This window comes from Neomonachus schauinslandi, chromosome 4 (genome assembly GCF_002201575.2).
Source record: "Neomonachus schauinslandi chromosome 4, ASM220157v2, whole genome shotgun sequence".
Lineage (NCBI taxonomy): Eukaryota > Metazoa > Chordata > Mammalia > Carnivora > Phocidae > Neomonachus > Neomonachus schauinslandi.
In genome coordinates, this window is record NC_058406.1 from 31312453 (window position 1) to 31333569 (window position 21117).

A 21117-nucleotide genomic window follows, 5' to 3' on the forward strand; every position below is an offset into this window, starting at 1 on the left:
TTTCTTTCTTTCTTTCTTTCTTTCTTTCTTTCTTTCTTTCTTTCTTTTTTAGCTTTTCTCCCTCAATTCTTTTTTATTGTGGTAAAATACATATAACACAAAATTGATCATATTAACCATTTTTAAGTGTCTGTGGCATTTAGTACATTCTTGCGCAACCATCCTCATCATTCAACACCAGAATGCTTTTCATCTTATAAAACTGGAACTCTAGATCCATTAAACACTAACTCCCATTTCCCGCTCCCAGCAACCACCGTTCTAATTCCTGCCTCTATGATTTTGACGACTCCAAGTACCTCATCTAAGCGGAATCCTGTATTTGTCTTTTTCTCACTAGCTTATTGCACTTAGCATCATGCCCTTAAGGTTCATCCATGTCGTAGCCTGTGCCAGAATTTCCTCCCTTTTTAAGGCTGAATAATATTTCATCATACCTATGTATCACATTTTGTATATCCATTTATCCATCAGGGTTGCTTTCAATTTGAGCTGTTGTGAATAATGCTGCTGTGAACATGGGTGTACGAATTTTTTTTTGAGACCCTTACTTTCAATTCTTTTGGATATGTACCCCAAAGTGGAATTGCTGGATCCTATGGTAATTCTATTTTTAAATTTTTTTGGTATTATTTATTTATTTATTTTATTATGTTATGTTAGTCACCGTATAATACATCATTAGTTTTTGATGTGGTGATCCACGATTCATTGTTTTCGTATAACACCCAGTGCTCCATGCAGTATGTGCCCTCCTTAATACCCATCACCAGGCTAACCCATCCCCCCACCCCCCTCCCCTCTAAAACCCTCAGTTTGTTTCTCAGAGTCCATAGTCTCTCATGGTTCATCTCTCCCTCCAATTTCCACCCCCCTTCATTTTTCCGTTCCTTCTCCTAATGTCCTCCATGCTATTCCTTATGTTCCACAAATAAGTGAAACCATATGATAATTGACTTTCTCTGCTTGACTTATTTCACTTAGCATAATCTCCTCCAGTCCCATCCACGTTGATGTAAAAGTTGGGTATTCATCCTTTCTGATGGCTGAATAATATTCCATTGTATACATGGACCACATCTTCTTTATCCATTCATCTGTTGAAGGGCATCTCGGCTCTTTCCACAGTTTGGCTATTGCAGACATTGCTACTATGAACATTGGGGTGCATACAGCCCTTCTTTTCACTACATCGGTGTCTTTGGGGTAAATACCCAGGAGTGCAATTGCTGGGTCATAGGGTAGCTCTATTCTTAATTTTTTGAGGCACCTCCACACTGTTTTCCAAAGTGGCTGTACCAACTTGCATTCCCACCAACAGTGTAAGAGGGTTCCCCTTTCTCCACAACCTCTCCAACATTTGTTGTTTCTTTCCCTGTCCATTTTTGCCATTCTAACTGGTGTAAGGTGGTATCTCCATGTGGTTTTGATTTGAATTTCCCTGATGGCTAATCATGATGAATATTTTTCATGTGTCTGTTAGCCATTTGTGTCTTCTTCAGAGAAGTGTCTGTTCATGTCTTCTGTCCATTTTTTGACTTGATTATTTGTATTTTGGGTGTTGAGTTTGAGAAGTTCTTTATAGATCTTGGATACCTGCCCTTTATCTGTAGTGTCATTTGCAAATATCTTCTCCCATTCTGTGGGTTGCCTCTTTGTTTTGTTGACTGTTTCCTTTGCTGTGCAGAAGCTTTTTATCTTGATGAAGTCCCAAAAGTTCATTTTTGCTTTTGTTTCACTAGTCGTTGGAGATGTATCTTAAAAGAAGTTGCTGCGGCCGATGTCGAAGAGGTTACTGCCTGTGTTCTCCTCTAGGATTTTGATAGATTCCTGTCTCACATTGAGGTCTTTCATCCATTTTGAGTTTATCTTTGTGTATCTATTTTTAATTTTTTTGAGGAAACGCTTCACTGTTTTCTGCAGTGACCGCACCATTTTATATTTCCTCAATGGTGCACCAGGGTTCCAATTTCTCCACATCCTTGCCAACACTTGTTATTTTCTGGTTTTCTGATAGTAGCCATTCTACAGAGTGTGAGGTGGTATCTCATTGTGGTTTTGATTTGCATTTCCCTGATGATGAGTGATGAACATCTTTTCATGTGCTTATTGGCCATATTATATATTCTTTGGAGACATGTCTATTCAAGTCCTTTGCCCATTTTTTTTTTAAGATTTTATTTATTTATTTGAGAGAGAGAATGAGATAGAGAGAGCATGAGAGGGGGGAGGGTCAGAGGGAGAAGCAGACTCCCTGCCGAGGAGGGAGCCCGATGCGGGACTCGATCCCGGGACTCCAGGATCATGACCTGAGCCGAAGGCAGTCGCTTAACCAACTGAGCCACCCAGGCGCCCCCTTTGCCCATTTTTTATTCTGGTTGTTTTGTTGTTGTTATTGTTGAGTTGTAGCAGTTCTTTATATATTCCAGACATTAACGCTTATCAGATATAAAACTTGTAAATATTTTGTCCTATTTTGTGGGTTGCTTTTTTACTCTGTTTATAGTGTCTTTTGATGCACAAAATGTTTAAATTTTCATGAAGTCCCAATTATCTATTTCTTTCTTTTCTCACCTGTGCCTTTGGTGTTCTACACAAAAAAATCACTGCCAGATCCAATGTCACTAAGTTTTTGCCCTGTGTTTTCTTCTACGAGTTTTAGAGTTTTAAGTATTACATTGAGGTCTTTGACCCATTTTGAGTTAACTATTGAGTACATAGTGTTAAGTAAGGGCCCAATTTCCTTCTTTTGCATGTGGATGTCCAGTTTTCCCAGCACCATTTATTGAAAAGACTGTCTTTTCCCCTTTTAGCGATCTTCACACCCTTGTCAAGAATCATTTGACTAGGGGCGCCTGGGTGGCTCAGTCGTTAAGTGTCTGCCTTCGGCTCAGGTCATGGTCCCAGGGTGCTGTGATTGAGCTCCACATTGGGCTCCCTGCTCAGCGGAGAGCCTGCTTCTCCATCTCCCACTCCGCCTGCTTGTGTTCCCTCCCTCACTGTCTCTCTCTGTCAAATAAATAAATAAAATCTTTAAAAAAAAATCATTTGACTGTATCCATGAGGGTTTATATCTGGGCTTTCTCGTCTATTCCAACGGTCCGTATGTCTGTCTCTATGCCACCACCACACTGTTTTGATTACTGTAGCTTTGTAATCAGTTTTGAAATTAGGAAGTGTGAGTCCTCTAGCTTTGTTGTTTTTCAACTTAGTTTTGACTATTCAGGGTCCCTTGAGATTCCACATGCCTTTTAGGATGGCTTTTTCTATTTCTGCAAAAAAAAATGTCATTATGATTTTGGTGGGGATTGCACTGACTCTGTAGATTGCTTTGTGTAGAATTGACATCTTTTTTTTTTTTTAAAGATTTTATTTATTTACTTGACAGAGAGAGACACAGTGAGAGAGGGAACACAAGTGTGGGGGGACGGTAAGCAGGCTTCCTGCGGAGCATGGAGCCCAATGTGGGGCTCGATCCCAGGACCCTGGGATCATGACCTGAGCCGAAGGCAGACGCTTAATGACTGAGCCACCCAGGCACCCCTAGAATTGACATCTTAACGATAGTGAGTCTTCCAGTCCCTTTCCTTGCACTGTTGCCAATGACAGACACCCTTGTCAGTTTTTTAAAAAAAACTTTTTCCCGCCTGATGGGTCACAACTGATACCTCTTTTTTATTTGCATTTCTTTGATCACTATTGAACTGGAACATATACTCAATTCTTAATGGGCAATCACATTTCACTTCTGACTTGTCTGATCATGTTCTTTGTCCATTTCTCTACTGGAATATTTAGTTACTTATTTATTTATAGTTTGCAGGACCTCTCTTACATATTAGAGAAAATATTCCTAATGTTTTCCTACTTCATCCTGACTTTCAATCTTATTTATTTTTTTGTCTTTCATAAATACTTGATTTTTATGTGGTCAAGTTTGCCAAGCTTTTCCTTTAGAACTCTTGTATTTCATGTCATGCTTAGAAAAGCCACTTTTCCTTTAAACAATACAAATATTTACACTTTGCTTTAGTATTTGTGTGGTTTCACCTTTTTACACTTTATGTTTTTACCCTTTTGAATTTATTTTTGTGTAAAGACTCCAGCTGTATTGTTTTTCAAACGTTGGTCAGTTATCTCAACAACATTTGATTATTCGGTATTTCCCCCAGTGAGGACCAGAGAGGGTAAAAAGGGTAAATAAACAAGATTCCAAGACAGAAAGGGATGCCAAAAGGTCAAAAGAGCAGTTCGGACAGGATTCCCCAGTCCACCAGCAGCGGATTCCTATGGCATCTCTCTTCACTGTGGTCCCGCTCGCTCTTAATGGGCAGAGGCAAGACGTGATAGGGATTGAGACAGACCCTCATTGTTATCAGAGCCCTTTCCAGAAGGCTCTACATGTGCAGCCTCGTTCCCAGCTCTCTGCAGTTAAGAAGAAAATCTGACCTTCTTGTCTTGTACTTAATAGTAGATTGCCATGTAACTTTGGATCTTTGTCAGACTGCCCGCCTATCACCTCCCCGCCATCATCCACTCCAGCCACTCATCCAGATCCTCCACACTACCACATTAACATAGAAGTAATTCATCCCGTCTTCTTCATCCACACTGCCATTGCCCTTGCAGTGAGCATCAGCCCCAGGGATGGCTCGGGAGTGGCTGGTCCTCTGGCAGGCAGCCCCAGGGCCAGGCAAGTCTGTGTGTGTGTTTGCAGGTGGGGGAAAGGAAAGACAGGGTGATGGGAGCAGGAGCTTCCTGGTTGCTTATGCAGCAAGAAGCCTGGGTTCTTACCATTGGTGCTCATAGCCAGGCATCGTCTTTGCCAATTTGTTGAAAGCAGCTTGGATTCTGACTGTGGTCTGGGTCTGGGCGCAGAGAGGAATTTGTCCTGGAGTTCCTGGATCAGTAGGGGATCCTGAAAGATGTTGGGGTGATAGACACCTCTTGTGGTCCTCTCTCCTGGGAGACAGAGCCTTGTGTGACCTCCATCCCCCACTCTCATCCCCAGCTTTATTGACACAGCTTGGATCTGGGGCCAGGAGGACAGGCACAGGCAGCCTAGAGCTTAAGGCAGGCAAAACGCCAGGCTGGACAGTCATCTTGTGGGCATCGAGGGTGAATTATGGCACCAGGGTCCATGGAGCAGGCATAAATCACGGGCTGTCAGGAACAGGGGAAAGGCAATGCCTGCCCTCCTCCCCCAGTAGGATTTATGGGTTCAGGGCCTGGGTCTGGGTTCAAGATGATTGGACTTTACCATGTTTCATTTCCCCAGAATGTTCCTGGTGAAAAGCTTGTCGCCTAGGACCGTGTCTGTGTGAGTGTGTACATGTATTTATCATTATGCATGACTCGCCGTGACAACTCAGGAGGCTGAGTTTCTGCATAGCTCTCTGTGTGCTTCTGATTTTATTTTTTGTGCAACTGACCATGCGTGAGCTTTGTAGGAGTGTGAGTTTCGTGTTATGTGACCAAAGGAGCTGTTCAGGGGGTGAAGATCTTGTGGACCTGGGGAGTCAATGAATTTTGTGTGTGTGTCTGTTGGGGAATGGGTTGGGGGTGCTTGAGTTGGGGTGTCTGGGTAGCTGATGTGGCTACAACCAAGAATAGGGAATTGGGGGGAAATCAGGTTGGGAAGGACAGTTTGGGGTGTGATGAGTCTGAGGTCTTGGCAGAACATCAAGGGGACACATCTAGAAAAGCAGGACTGGGGCTTAGGGGAGAGTGAAGGACAGGAGGGCCTTTGCTCAGGCTGCCTTCCAAATACATTCAGATGACAATGCATTGGGGGATGTGGCATTTGGCCAGAATGAGGCAAACACACACACACACACACACACACATACACACCTCTGAAGGCTGAAAGGATACATGCTGTGTTAATCCCAGCTGGACAGAGTTCAATAGGAAATTTCCAAGGGTGTTGGAATGGCATAAATTGTGCCCAACAGTGACAGTCAGGGAAAACTTCCTGGCAGAGGTGAATATTCAGTGGAATCAGAAGGAAAAGAGATTGCAGAGGGAAGAGGATAAATGTTCTGGCATTAGGGATGGAGGATAGGGACAGATTCTGCAATATTCGGGGCGGGGATAGCAAACAACAATGAGCCCCTAGAAAGCAGGGGCTGTGGTGTACTCATCACAGCATTTCCAGCACCTTGCGCAGGAGTGGGTGGTCTGTATGCTGAGTTGACTTGGAGTCAACATCTGAGCCACTGTAACTAGAGAGAGTCCAGGTAGTTTATTGAAGGGGAACTTTGAAATCGACATGAGAGCCTGGGTAAAGACTGAAAAGAGGGGGACAGGGATGTTAGGTACTTACAGGGGGTGTCCAGCCCTGCCCAGCTCCTTCAGCCTGGCTGAGCTGCCGCACCCCGGAGCAGTGTGTAATCCAGATAGGCCTCTACACACTCACTTCCTCCATGACTTGCCTCCAGAGCTTTTGGTCCTAAACTACCAGCTTGCATTCCCCCTCCTCATTGTTTCCTGATCTTCCCAAACTCTGACCTTGACTCAGTTTCCTGTTACAGCCTTAGCCAAGCTCTATGTGTGGAGCAGCTTCTGTCTGATGGCTTACTGAATACGCCAGGGGACCAAAGGGCAGCTCAGCTAGAGAACACCCAGGACTTGGGAAGTTTGTGTTTATCCTCAGTTATAAGGACGTGGATGCAAAAGGTACAAGTTATATTTGAGGGATCCAAGGCCCAAGACATGGTAAGAAGTCTAAAAGAGGACTGCTGGGGGCTAGAGGGAAAGAGGCGGATGGTGCTATAACTGGATCATCAACAAGGTGGGTGTCCTGACAGGTAAAAGGAGTGTTGCAACAGGGACTTGCAAAGCCTGGGGTCCACACGGGTGTATATAGACAGAGGTCAGCCTCAGAGGCACAGGCTGTGAGCAGGGGGTGCCTGGGACCAAAAGTAACAGAAGATCTCAAACTCAGTAGCCTTCAATGATGAAAAAGATGCATCCTCTCACATAACAGGAACTCCTTCCAGAGAAGGAGGAAAAGCTCCCATGTGGTGGCTCAGTGATGTCATCAAGCGCCCAGGTTCTTTCTGTCTTTTGCAGCTACCCTGAGTGTGTTGATTTTGTCTTCAGAATGGCTCTCCTCATGGTCACAAAAGGGCTGCCCCAGATTCAGCCACCCTATCCTGACTCCGCAATGTCCAGTGGAAGAAAGGACCCTCTCCTCCGGGTGTCTTTGAGTGAGAAACCTTTCCCAGGAGCCCCTGATTGGGCTCCTCCTTATGTGCCTGTGCTTAAATGGATCACTGGCAGGGGAGGAGGATTGCCAATACTGACTTGTGCCAGGCAAGGTGCTCCCTGGGGCTGGGGCTGTTGCTCCGAAGCACAGGCCCCTTATAGGAAGGAGGATCCCTGAACACAACCAGACTTCTGTTGGGAACCGGGGGGTGGATGTCAGAGAGACAACAAATTATCTCTGTTCCACCAGGCCTCCACCAGTGCCAGAGAGATGGGTGCAAGGCAGATCTGCAAGAAGTTGTTGAAGCAGGAGCTCCACACTGGGAGACGAAATCTAGGAACGACTTATTGGAGATGAGGCCTGTGTTCAAGTGGAATCAGCAAAGAGGTCAAGCTCCTAACCACAAATGCATTATCACTGTCTCTGCTCCAACATGTCCCATGCCCACTTCAAAACCAGAGTCCCTCACATAGCCTACAAAACCCTACATGATCTAGTCTGCTTTTTAAGCCCCATTTGGAGTTCCTTTCCTTTCCTTTCATATACAGTGCTCCTTTCTGCCTCAGGGCCTTTGCATATGCTGCTCTCCCTCAACTTTTCCCATTTGATTCACCTACTTCTTCACCTCACTCTTTGGTTAGGTCACTGCTCTTCACTATATTCCCATAGCTCTCTACAAATCTCTTTGGTGCCCTTAGGGAACTTGTCTATTTACCCTGTTAGATTCCAGGCTCCTTGCAGTCAAGGAAGGTATCTATCTTATTGTACACTACGCTCTCCTCCCTAACCCAGGGCTTGGCACATAGTAGGCATTTGATAAATATTTTTTGAATAAATGAATAAATGAATCCCTACAACTAGGAACAGATGTGGACCTAAGCTTTGGGCCAGGACAATGGGTAAGGGACTGATGAAGAGCCTGGTCTACTGGAAGCCCCTGATAGTTTCTAAGCACAGAAATGGCATGTCCTCCATGGGCTCAAGGACAGGGAGGACACCAGTGTGCCAGGATGAATAACGAGGCCAATCAGGACCCTGTGCTATTCATCCAGGCTCAAGGTTCCAGCCATGCAACCATCTCTTGTGAATTGGCAATGATATTATGGAAATAAGACAGGTTGGAGTGGTGAGTGTTGGGAGCAATGGCTCTGACTAAAGCCTGGACTTTGCCTTTACCAACTTCTTATGCTAAATGATTTCTTGCCCCCATTCCTCATTGCAAGCCAGTTCTGAATTCATCTTAGTTCTCTTTCTCATCCCAACAAAAACTCCCAGCATGGATGCACCAGGACTGTACTCTCTACCACGCTTAACCTTTCTGAGCTTCTGTTTCTTCTCCCAGTTAAATGGGAGTAATAGTTCCCCCCTCACCTAGCTGGCATGAGGGTCAAAAAGATAACACATTTTAGGGTGCTTTAGAAACTGTAAAGGACTGTAAGGAATCACTGTTCTTAGTATTTCACTGGAGTTGGGCTCATTCCTGGGCCTGGCATCTGCTCCGATTTTCCCAGTTCCTGTTTCTTGCTCAGTCTCCGTTTTCTTGTAGCCACCCACGTTTCTGGCACTGACAGCATAAGGATATAAGATGACATCCAGGGAATGAGAATGTAGAAGAAAAAGGAAGGAATGTGACAATAACCAGCAACCCTCTCTCTTATTCCCCAACTTGGGGATGAACCCCACCACCTTCTCCAGACCCCAAACCTGGGCATCGTTTGTGTTCCAGTTAGCTATTGCTGTGTAACAAACCACTCCAATACTTAGTGACTTAAAATAGCAATTTATTGGGGTGCCCGGGTGGCTCAGTCAATTAAAGTGACTGACTCTTGATTTTGGCTCAGGTCATGATCTCAGGGTTGTGAGATTGAGCCCTGCATCAGGCTCTGCACTGGGTGTGGAACCTGCTTAAGATTCACTCTCTCCCTCTGCCTCTCCCCATCTCTTTCTCCCTAACAACAACAACAAAAAGGTAGCAATTTATTATTATCGTCCATGGTTCTGAGGGTTGACTTGGATACGTAGTCCTAACTCATGGACTCCAGTAGGGTTGTAGTCGGAGGGCAGTTGCAGCTGGAGTCACCCAAAGGCTTGACTAGACCGGACATCTAAAATGGCTTCTTTACTCCTGTGTCTGGTGCCTGGATTGGAATGGCTGAAATAGCTGTGGGCTGGCCAGTCATCTCTCTCTCCATGCAGTCTCTCTCCATGGCTACCTTGGGCTTTCTCATAGCATACAGATTTTGGCATATTTAGCCATTTACATTTTACATGGCTTCTCCCAGAGTGAGCACTCTAAAGGACCGAGGTGGGAGCTTTATGGCTTCTTCTGATCTAGCCAGAGACGTCAGGAGGCATCACTTTTGTTACATTTTGTTGATTACAGGACCGGCTCAGATTTGGTGTGGAAGGGGAATGCACAAGGGGCCTGGCTACTGGAAGGCATGGCTTGTTTGGGAGCTGTCTTTGGAGACGAGCTAGCAAGATCCTAGTCTGGATTAGAATACTGCTCTGAGGTGCCCTCTCAAAGGTCAGGGCTTGGGACACAGGAGGCAGCAGAGAAGCGGCTGAAGGCCCCCAGTTTTAATATTTAATATTTATTTATTAGTTAATATTTTGGACTTCCACAAAGAATGTCATGTAAATGAAAAGTTCTGAGGCTCACATCGCCAAAGAAGAGATGTGGATGTCAAATAAGCATATGAAAATATGGTCAACAATGTTAATCATTAGGAAAAGGCACCAAAAGCCACAATGAAATAGTACTACACACCTAGTGGAATGGCTAAAGTAATAATCATTTTTTAAAAAAACTGATAGTGTCAAATTCTGGCAAGAGTGAGAACAGCTAGAATTGACACACATTGCTGGTGGGAATGCAAAATGATACAGACACTTTGGAAAAGGGTCTGGCAGTTTCTTATGAAGTTTAGACATTGCTATGAATCCAGCAATTCCACTCTCAGGTATTTACCCTAGAGAAATGAAAAGATACCTCCATGCAGACCTGTACATGAATGTTCCCAGAAGCTTTATTCATAACAGCCAGGAAAAACAAAAACAAAAACACCACACACACACCAAAACCCCCCAAACCTAAATGTTCCTCAATTAGTGATTGAATAAACTAATTGTGTCACATCCATACACTCAGTAATAAAACTGAATGAATGGCTGATACACACAACTTCATGGATGAATCTCAACAGCATTATGCTGCGTGAAAGGCTATGCACTGTATTATTCCATTATGATAATGTGGAAAAGGCAAAGTTATAGTGACAGAAAGCAGATCAGTGCTTGCCAGGGGCTGGCAGGAAGGGAAAGGGGTCGAGTCCAACAGGGCACACGGGAACTTTGTGGGATGATGGAGGTGTTCGATGACTTGATCGTGGTGGTGGTTACACGACTGGGCGTGTTTGTCAAAATCTGTCAAACTGTGTCCCTGAAAAGGGTGGATTTTCTTGAACACAAATCACGCAGTCCTGAGGCTAACAGTTTAAAAATGCACAGACTCCTCTTTCTCCCGCACGCCCCGCTCACGTCCCAGTCCCCAAGCCCTTCCCGGGGCTGTTTCCGGTTCCTAGTGCACCTGCGCACTACGCACGTCACATCCCGCCACCCCTGCGCCTTTTCGTGGTCACTCTTCTGCCTACTCATCGCCTGGAGAGCGCTTACTCATCTTCCAGGCTTCCAGCTAACTCTCACTTCCCAAAGGGACCTTTTTCCCCTTTCGCATCTAAATCCGCTATCCCCTTTTACTCGTTCTTCCTTCTTCAGTAGAAACTAAGCTCCATGAGGACAGGGACGATGTTTTGTTCATCTCTGCATAATTAGCACTTGGCTGGCTTCATGAATTAATAAACATGGGGTGAGGTCCACATCCTCTTCTGTAGTTCCATACTGCTGCACGAATTTGGTTTTTTTTTTTTTAACAGGCATGCGTCACTTTTTCATTTTTATGTATTTTTAAACTACTTGTTAAGAATTGAAATGATTTTAAAATACATAGAGTACAAGGTAAAAGTCTTACACACACAGATTTTAAAAGTAAAAATAAGGTTTTGCCTTTCCCTGTTGGTACACAGAAATCTCACTCATTCTTTTTAATAGCTATGTAATATTCCATAGCATAATTATACCTTTTTAAACATTATTTAATCATTAATGGCCATTTAGGGATCCCCCTCCCTTCATGTTTCAATGTTTCCTTATTTAAAATGCTGCATTATACATAGGCACATATGTGTGAGTATTGCTGAGGGATGGATTTCTAGAAATTTGAGCTGTTGGGAAAGAAGTTATATGTGTTTTAGATGTAGAGAATATCTACCCTATTCCAAAAAGATGTATGCAAATTCATACTGTCACCACACTCTGAGAGAGCCCATGTGTCCACACCCTCACCAATTCTGGATAGCATCAACCTTGCCAATTTTCACCACTCAGGCTAAAATGCTATCTCATCATTTAAATTTGCATTTCCTGCATTATTACTGAGGCTGTGCATATTTTCATGTGATTATTAGCTATTTCTGTTATGTTTTGCACTGTGAATTTCTGGTTTTAGCCTTTGCCCATCTTTATGGGGTCCTATGTTTTTGTCTTAATTGATTTGTAGGAACTCCTTGTGTATGTATGATATGGAAATAATCAGTTTGAAAGTTATAAATAACTTTTGGGGGTGATGGATATGTTCATCCTTGATTGTGGTGATGGTTTCACAGGTGTATACTTATGTCAAAACTCATCAAATTGTACACTTTAAATATGTGCAGTTTATTGTATGTCAATCATACCTCGATAAAGCTGTTTAAAAGAGAAAGTTAAACAGTTAGTAATATATTTGCTCCCAGTTGTCCTTTTTCTTTAAATTTTATTTACTTTTTTTGTCATATAGAAGTTTTATGTGTCAATTATTTATATTCTGTTCTGGAGTTATCTTAGCTGTGTGACTTAGGCAAGTTACCTAACCTTTCTGTGCCTCAGTTTTAATATGTAAAACGAAGCTGAGAGTACCTAGTGCACAGGGTTGTTGTGAGGATTAAATGGATTAACACACATTAAAAGGTCTTAGAATGGTAACCACCACAGGGCACCACACAATAAATATTAACTATTATCATTGCTTGGGATCTTAGATCTTTCTTAGGAGAACCTCTATCCCAATATTATAAGAATATTTTCCTTTATTTTCTTCTATTAGTTGTATAGTTTAGAATGTTTAGGTCTTTTAATCCATTTAGAAGTTACTCTTATAGATGGTGTGAGGCAGGGGTAAAATATTATTTTCCCAGTGGATAGACAGTTGTCCCAACACTATTTATGGCATGACCTATCCTTTCGGCACCAATTTGAAATTATCATCTGACCTAAATAGTAAATTCCCATATACAAACAGGTCTGTTTCTCAATTTTAATTGGGCCCTTTGCTCTGTATGTATGTATGTATGTTTGTTTGTTTATTTATTTATTTTTGCTAATACTGGTGAATTAGAATAGCTTCTCTCTGATGATAATCCCATCATAATTCTTGGTGATGTCAACATTCAGATAGGTCATTTTCCCTATACCTTGGTCTCTCGGTTCCTTGATTTCTATTAAGATCTAGTCTCTCATCCACTCATGGCCATGCTCATGCCACAGATCTAACCAAGACAAATAACAATCTGACATCCCCATAACCCAGTTTAAGCAATTCACCTCTCTGAGCACCACTTCTAACCCTTCTAGTTCATTCCTTTTGTTCTTCTGCTCCAACAATTCTTCAGCCCACCAGGACCTACAATCTGTTGACCCTTCTGTATTCTCACTGTCCTCACTCTGCCCCCTGCCCAGTCCAGAGCCCATGGTTCATCTCCGTAACTCCCTCAACGTCCTTGTCCCTCACTCACCAGGGCAGCTGACTAGGCCCCATTCTCCATATGCTCCTGGGTCTGGAGAAAAATGTGACATGGTGACCAATTTCATTTTAACTTCATGGCCACTAAGCTCAAATGGACTCTTGGTGTTGCTGGTGAAGGCAAGTATCCTAAGCCATTTGCTCTCCTACTGTCTCATTTAACACCTTCTCATCCCTCCTCAAAAGACTTGAACAGCCACTTCATAAAAGAAAATATGAAAAGGTACTCAACCTTATCAGTCATCAAGAGAATGGAAATTAAAAGCTGGGTGGGGCACCATGACACATGCATCAGAATGGCTCAAATTAAAAAGACCTATGACAGTACCAGGTACTGACAAGGATACAGAACACCTGATTGCCTTGCTGTTGGGAGTGTAGATTGGTATAACCACTTTGGAAAACTACTCGATAATGTCTACTAAAGCTGAATACAGGCTTACCCTATTATCCAGCTATTCCACACCTACAGTATATACCAAACATAAATGCATATGCTGGTGCACCAAAAGACATGCTCAAGCCTATTCACGGTAACATTAAGTATAATAGCAAAAACAGTAAACAATCTAAATGTCCATCCATAAGAATAGAATGGATACAGAATTTGTGGTATAGTCATAAAGGGCATACTACATATAGGTCAATGAAAATGAATGGGCTGTCGCTACAGTCAGCATCTCACAAGCAATGTTGAGTCAAAGAAGTCATACTATATGATCCTACCACGTAAGCTTCAAAAACAGCAGAATTAATTTATGGTTTAGAAGAGTGGCTACCCTGAGGAGGAAGAAACAGGTAATGACTGGGCATGAGGGACCTTCTGGGGTGCTGGCCGTGTTCTCTTTCCTGATCTAGGTAGAAGTTACATGGATAAATGAACTTGTGAAAACCTACTGAATTTAAGCTCATGATCTGTGCACTCCTTTCTATGTATGTCATACTTCAATGGAAAGTTATATATGTGTGCATGTGTGCGTATGTATGTATGTGTAGATAAATACATATAAATATATATTGGTATTCCTCTCTTGACTTCACTCTCATTTCCAGCTGTTATACTATTTCTCTTCTTCACAACAAAACTAAAAAAAAAAAAATTTATGATCTCCAAGTTTTTCTGTCCTCAACATCTTCCTGAAATTGCTCTTGTTAGCGTCACCAGTGATATCCATATTGCAAGATACAACGGTTCATCTCAGACCTCATTGTACTTGACCTGTCGGCCAAATTCGACACGTACCACCCTCCTCTTGGGCACACATTCTTCACGTGACTCCCAGGACACCCTCTTCCAGTTCTCCGACCTCTCTGCACACTCATCTCAGACTCCTTTGCCAGCCCCTCATCTCCCGGTAAACATTGGGGTGCTCCAGGGGGTTAGTTCGAGGCCCTTCTTTACCTACACTCACTCCACTGGTATATTGACGAGTTTCTCAGCTTTTTCTACCTATACATTCATGACCCCCAAATGTATCTGCATGCTGCATCTCTTTCTTGAGAGGCCCCATACAGCCAACTGCCAACTCGATCTATTCACTTGGATGTTGAATGGGCATCTCAAACTTAAGATGTCCCCCAGCCTCCTCGCCTCCTCCCATCCTCTCAACCTCACCTCCTCAGGAAGGGATGGCCTGTTCTTCCAGGGCCCCATACCTCTCAGTAATCCTTGACTTTTCTCCTCTCACTTCCCCCAACCTGTCTATAAGCAAATCACTCGTCTCTATCACTTTTCATTACCTCCAAAGCTATGACTCTGGAACCAGTCACCTTCATTCCTCAACTGGGTGATTCCATTTGCCCCCTAACAGGCCTCCCTGTTTCTGTCCTTACCTCCTTCTTTCAGGCAGAATCTGCCCAGGATAACAGAAACCATTCCATGAGGGAAGGTAATACTAGAAACTGGTTACGCAGGTGACAGAGAGCTGAGAAGGCAAATAGGACTGGGAGGCAGCCCCAAGATTACCAACAGCAAGCAGCTGCGGCCACCTGGAGACTTGAGGGGCTACAGGAAAAGGTGGTGTTACCCACACCCAGGGGCCAGAGTTACTTTGAAAGAAGCCATGAGCGAGGGAGGCCTGTTTGGCAGGAGCTAGGAGCACAGAGCAGAGGTTAGTGCTGCCTCCAAATGAAGGACAAAGGGCTGGCTTCTCCCTCCTTCCAGGCCTCTCATCTCCCACTGGGCCTTCTCATTGGCTGGGTCCTGCCTGAAGGCAGCTGACAACAGGATCCCTGGAAACAGCCTGCAGGGTCACTCCCCCACCTGGAGAGAGAAGAGCAGGGGGACAGTGAGAAGTGGGGCTGAGGTAAAGATGCCAAGGACTAGCTCATTCCCACCCCCATTGTCCATTCACCCCCAGGACAGATCCAGGTCTTGTGGGGCTCAAAGCATATGCAACTTAAGGGGTCCTTAGGAAAAAATTAAAAGATGAGAAATACTAAATTAGGAATGAAATTAAATATTTAGATGAAAAAAATAAATCACAGTAAATTATAAATTTTTAACAGGCCGATACATACCACAAACATAGGACACCAATCAGAAAAACAACACAATCTTTTTTTATCAATTAATGGCATACCTCTACATTACTTCCTCCCCTATATTTTTTTGGCTTCATATTCTTTGTTAGACGTTTTCATATGACAAAATCATTTCACAGAAATAATACAAAAGTCTTCTTTACTGTAGTTGATTAATTTTTTAATTAATAGTTTAAAAAATCTTCCTCCATTTATACAACTTGTTAGGGTAAATTTTTAGAACTGTCAAGTTTGGGGAAGCTCTGTCAAGTTTCTTTTATATGTGAACTGTAAGATTTCTGGGCCTTTCAAATTTTCTTGTGAAGTGACTAATTTTTAAAAATTCTGTGAGCTGACAGCACGCAGTTAAAGCTCTCTCATCACAGTCCTGGGCAACCACACAGTGGGTGGTAGGCGGATTCCTAAGAGCCATTCTTGCTCCAGGACAGCTGTCAATAACGTCTAAAAACATAGAAAGAACCATGAACCACACAAACATATCCCACTGAACTCACACTAAAGGTATTCCAGCTCAATTTTCCCTGGCTGGACCCCAAAAACGCCTCTAGCCATTCTAGCACTGAGAGCTGATATGGTAGAAAAATCAAGAAAGAGATCAGGTGGTCCTAACCAATTGTGGTTATAATATCTTACTTTTGCAAAGTTTTATAAAGGGTATGATCACATGAATGCATTGCTGGAGTTTTGGAAGGGGCCCAGGCAAGTGCAGAGTTCTTTATGATAAAGCTGGTGGTCACCCACAGCAGACGGAATGGTCCTTATAAAGTATAAGTTGAATTGCGGACCCCTCTGCTCTAGGTGCTCAGAAGGCTTTATGTCTTATTTGGCTTAAAAAACCAAATCCTTACAATCACTTCTGGTACCCCACCACTCTTCCCTGACCCCATCTTTTGGTCCCTTCCCTCTGCGTCCTACTGCTCAACACACCCTGGCTTTTTACCCTTACTGTAGCTTTCCTACCGCAGGGCCTTTGCTCTGGCTTTTCCCTCTATCTAAAACTCAATTCTCCCAGGTACATGTTTGTTTTACACCCTCTCTTCCAAGCTCAGGTTACTGTTCGAATATTACCTTCTGTATGTGTTTCCTATTGTGACTGTAACAAATGACCACAAATTTAGTGGCTTAAAACAACAACAGGTATATTATCTTACTATTGTGCAGATCAGAATTCCAAAATGGTTTGGCAGGGCTGTATCCCTTCTGGAGGTTCTAGGGGAGAATCCGTTTTCTTGTCTTTTCCGGTTTCCAGAGGCCACCCAGGTTTTCTGGCTCATGGCTGCATCACTCACCTCTCCTTCTCTGATTCTGAATCTCCTGCTTCTTTTTTTTCCCCCAATAAAGGACCCTTGTGATTACATCACTGCCACATGGATAACGCAGAAGCATCTCCTCCCTCAAGTCCGTGAACTTCATCATTCCAGCTAAGTCCCTTTTGCCCTGTAACCTAACACGTTCACAGGTTCTGGGATTAGGGTGTGGGTATCTTTAGGGGGAAGGGGCATTCTTCTGTCTACTGCACCTTCCTGGTAAGACCCTCCCCTGTCATCCTTTTAAAATGTTGCAACAGTGGGCATCTTGTCCTTGCCTGAAAGGAAATGCTTCCTATGATCCACAGGTGTGTGTGATGTTTGCTGCAGGTAGAAACCTGTTATCAGTCAGGGCTCTACCAGAGAAACAGAACGGCTAGGAAATAGATATGAACAGGTTTTTTTGCAACTGTGGGGCCTGGCTAGGCAGGTCCCAAATCCACAGGGCAGGCTGTCAGGAAGGCTGGAACTCTCAGACAGGAGCCGAAGCTGTGGCCCACAGGTGGAATTTCTTCCGCAAAATCTCAGTTCCGCCCTTAAAGCCTTTCATCTCATTGAATCAGGGCACACCCAGATTATCTAGGATAATCTCCCTTAACTAAAGTCACCTGATTATGGACTTTAATCATACTACAAAGTACGGTCACAGCAACGCCTAGATTAGTGTTTGACTGCTTAACTGGGGACTATAGCCTCACCAAGTAGACGCATAAAACTGGCCACTGCAGGACCCTTTATCAGTTACGGAAGTGTATTACAAATTCTTATCATCTTATTAAAGATGGTCATTTGGTTTTCTTTCTTTAACGTATCACAATAGTGAATTTAAAAATAAAGATTAGTTTGTAATGATAGAATCTAGGCTTGATTCTTGGGATAAAACCTATTTGCTCATGATTGATTGGTCTTATATAGCTAGATTAAATTTGCTACCATTTTATTTATGAGTTTTGCATCTATGTAATTGCAATTGGGCCACTTTCCTGTATATGTTGTCTTCGTTCAGCTTTGGTAGGCTGGGGTTAGTGGCTTCAGTTGAAAATGACAGCAAATTCAACCTTCGCTGATTTAAACAGTGGTTCAGAGAGCTGAAGGGTACGGTGGGGAGGGCATACCTGGAGGCATGGCTACGTTCGGGGCTCAAATACCGTAATCGATGCTCATTTTCTCTCCATCTCCTGGTTCTGCTTTTCCCTTGTGTCTGCTTTCATCTCAGGCTCCACACTGCAGGCAAACAGCTGCTCCAGGATCTAGAGCCCAGAAGTCACTGAAACGGGTCTTCTCCGTTTCAGCCTTCTTGACCCGATCACATGCCCATCCCCCAGCCATTCACAGTGGCTGGGAGACAGCAAAGCTGACCGAGGTTTGTAGGCCTAGCCCTGGAACTGGGGATGGTGTCACCTTCCCTGGAAGTACACAGACACAGAGGAGCGTGGAGAGGGCTCCCTCTGAGGATAATCAGGGTGTGGTTACTAGAAGGATGAATGAACACTACGGAGCAAAAACAGCAGATGCCTACTCCAGAGCTAGCCCAACAGAATGGATTGGGAAGTTTTCCATCTTTGTTTTCAGCTTTATAACTATTTAAATAGCACAAGTTACTTGTTCTTGAAGGTTTGCTATAACTCACTGTTAAATCCACCCTGGGCCTGATGCTGTTTTTAGAAGTATATCTTTGATGATCTAATTTTTTCTACGTATATTAATTAGCTTTTTTTTAACCTCTTCTTGAGCCATTAAGGGAATCAATAAATTAAAGAAGCAACATTTGGTTTTATTTACCAAGTCTACATTTGTTTCTCATTTCATTAATTTCTGCTTTTATCTCTATTAATTCCTTATTTTTATAGAAGCTCCCCCCCCTCTAATTTTCTTTTTCCCAATTGCTTACACTCAACTCTCTTTCCTGTTTTCTTTTTTTTTTTTAAGATTTATTTTTTTTTTTTTATTTTTTATTTGAGAGAGCGAGAATGAGAGAGAGTACATGAGAGGGGTTAGGGTCAGAGAGAGAAGCAGACTCCCCGCTGAGCAGGGAGCCCAATGCGGGACTCGATCCAGGGACTCCAGGATCATGACCTGAGCCGAAGGCAGTTGCTTAACCAACTGAGCCACCCAGGCACCCTCTTTCCTGTTTTCTAATAAATGTGTTTGAGGCTATACATTTTTCCATAAATACTGCATTGGCCTTAACAGTTGATTTCATTATATGGTGCGCTCAGTGTCATTAATTTATAAATAATCATTTCAATTTTGGAGTTTGTCTATACAGAATCATGTTTTAAAGTTTCCAAGTTGCTGAGTTTTTGTTACATTGTTTTGCTACTGTTTTGTCTTTGATTCTAGTTTTTTTTTAACATTGTAGTCAGAAAATGTAGCCTATATGCTTTCCAGTTTTTGGAATTAAGATTTTTCTTTTAGCCAACTTTAATGGATGGTCAGTTTTTGTTTGTACCCCAGATATTAAAAAAGAACATGTAAATGTGTATTATCAGGTAAATTTTCTTATATAAATCTCAAATCAAACTTTTAAATTATATTACTCATATTGTCCTATAGCTTTACTTCTTTTTGTTCACCAGATCTATCAGCTTTTGAAGAGGCATGTAAAAATCGAATATCATTACAAGTTTGACAATTTCTCTTTGTAGTTTTAACTATTTCTTTGTATATTTTGATACTCAGTTGTTTAGTACAAAATTTATTTGATTGTCATATCTTCTTGGTATGTTGTACCTTTTATAGGTGCTTTTATTTTGAATTCTATTAAATCTGATACTAATATTTTATGCTTTCATTTTGTTTTGTTAGTTTATATTCATTTTCCATTCTTCTATTTTTAATCTTTTTTGTATTATATTGTTTTAATGCAACTCTTTAAAATAATTGCATTATGTGTGGATATGTGTGTGTACACATTTATGTGCGTACGTTTTTGAGATTTCTTTCACCCATTCTGAAAGTATCTGTCATTTATAATAAAAGAGTTTAACCCATTCACAATTATTGTGATTTTGATATGTTTTGATGTCTCCCCACTTTCTGTTTGATTGATCAAGTTTTCTTTATTTCTTCTTCTATTTTGGGGCAAGTTATATGTACTATTTCTATTTTTCTAGTGCTCTAATTTTTAATAAACTTATTTAAGCACTTTTTCTTTCCAGTATCTTAGACTTCTTCCTATCTTTCATATTTTATTGAAACTTTAGTTCCAACTGTTATTATTTTACTTTATTTCTATACTTTCACAATAAATAATTTCTTTAAAATTGAAGTCTTATAGATTCATTTTCATTTATTATTTAGACTCTTAGACATTTACTGGTTTCTTTTCTTTAAAACATTTAAAAATCCATGACATTCTCCGTTTTGAATTCCTTTTTTTGTCTTTCTGTAGTACATAATTATTTCTTCAGAAGGAGTAAATGAATAGTAAATTTTCTTTGTTCTTTATTATCAGAAAATATCTTGGATTTGTTTTCATGCTTGGTAGTTTGGCTGGTATGGAATTTTAGGCTCAAAATAATCCAGAAATACTGAGAATTTTGTGTTCATTTTTTAATTTAGAAATGCCACCAGGATGTGTATCTTTTTGGTGTTTTCTATTTACTATTTGGTGGGGTTTTTTTTATAGTTTGAGGACTCAGCTCTTTCCGTAGCTCTAGAAAATACTTTTAAATTATATCTTTAATTATTTCATCACCTCTAATCTCTGTTATCTCAGTCTAGAATGTTTATAAGTATTAGGTCATGCATTTTCTCATATTTTGTATTGCTTCTTTCCACAGAAATCTACTCTTATTTGATATATTTTTTAAGATTTTATTTATTTATTTATTTCAAAGAGAAAGGAAACAAGAGACAGAGCAGGAGTGGAGGGGGAAGAGGGGGAGAGGGAGGGGGAGACGGAGGGGAGAGGGAGGGGGAGAGGGAGCTGAGCAGGGAGCCCGATGCAGGGCTTGATCCCAGGATCCTGGGATCATGACCTGAGCCAAAAGTAGACGCTTAACTGACTGAGCCACCCAGGTGCCCCTAGTCTTATTTTATAAAAACAAATTTCTTTTTTTTTTTTTTTTAAGATTTTATGTATTTATTTGACAGAGAGAGAGACAACGAGAGAGGGAACACAAGCAGGGGGAGCAGGAGAGGGAGAAAGAAGC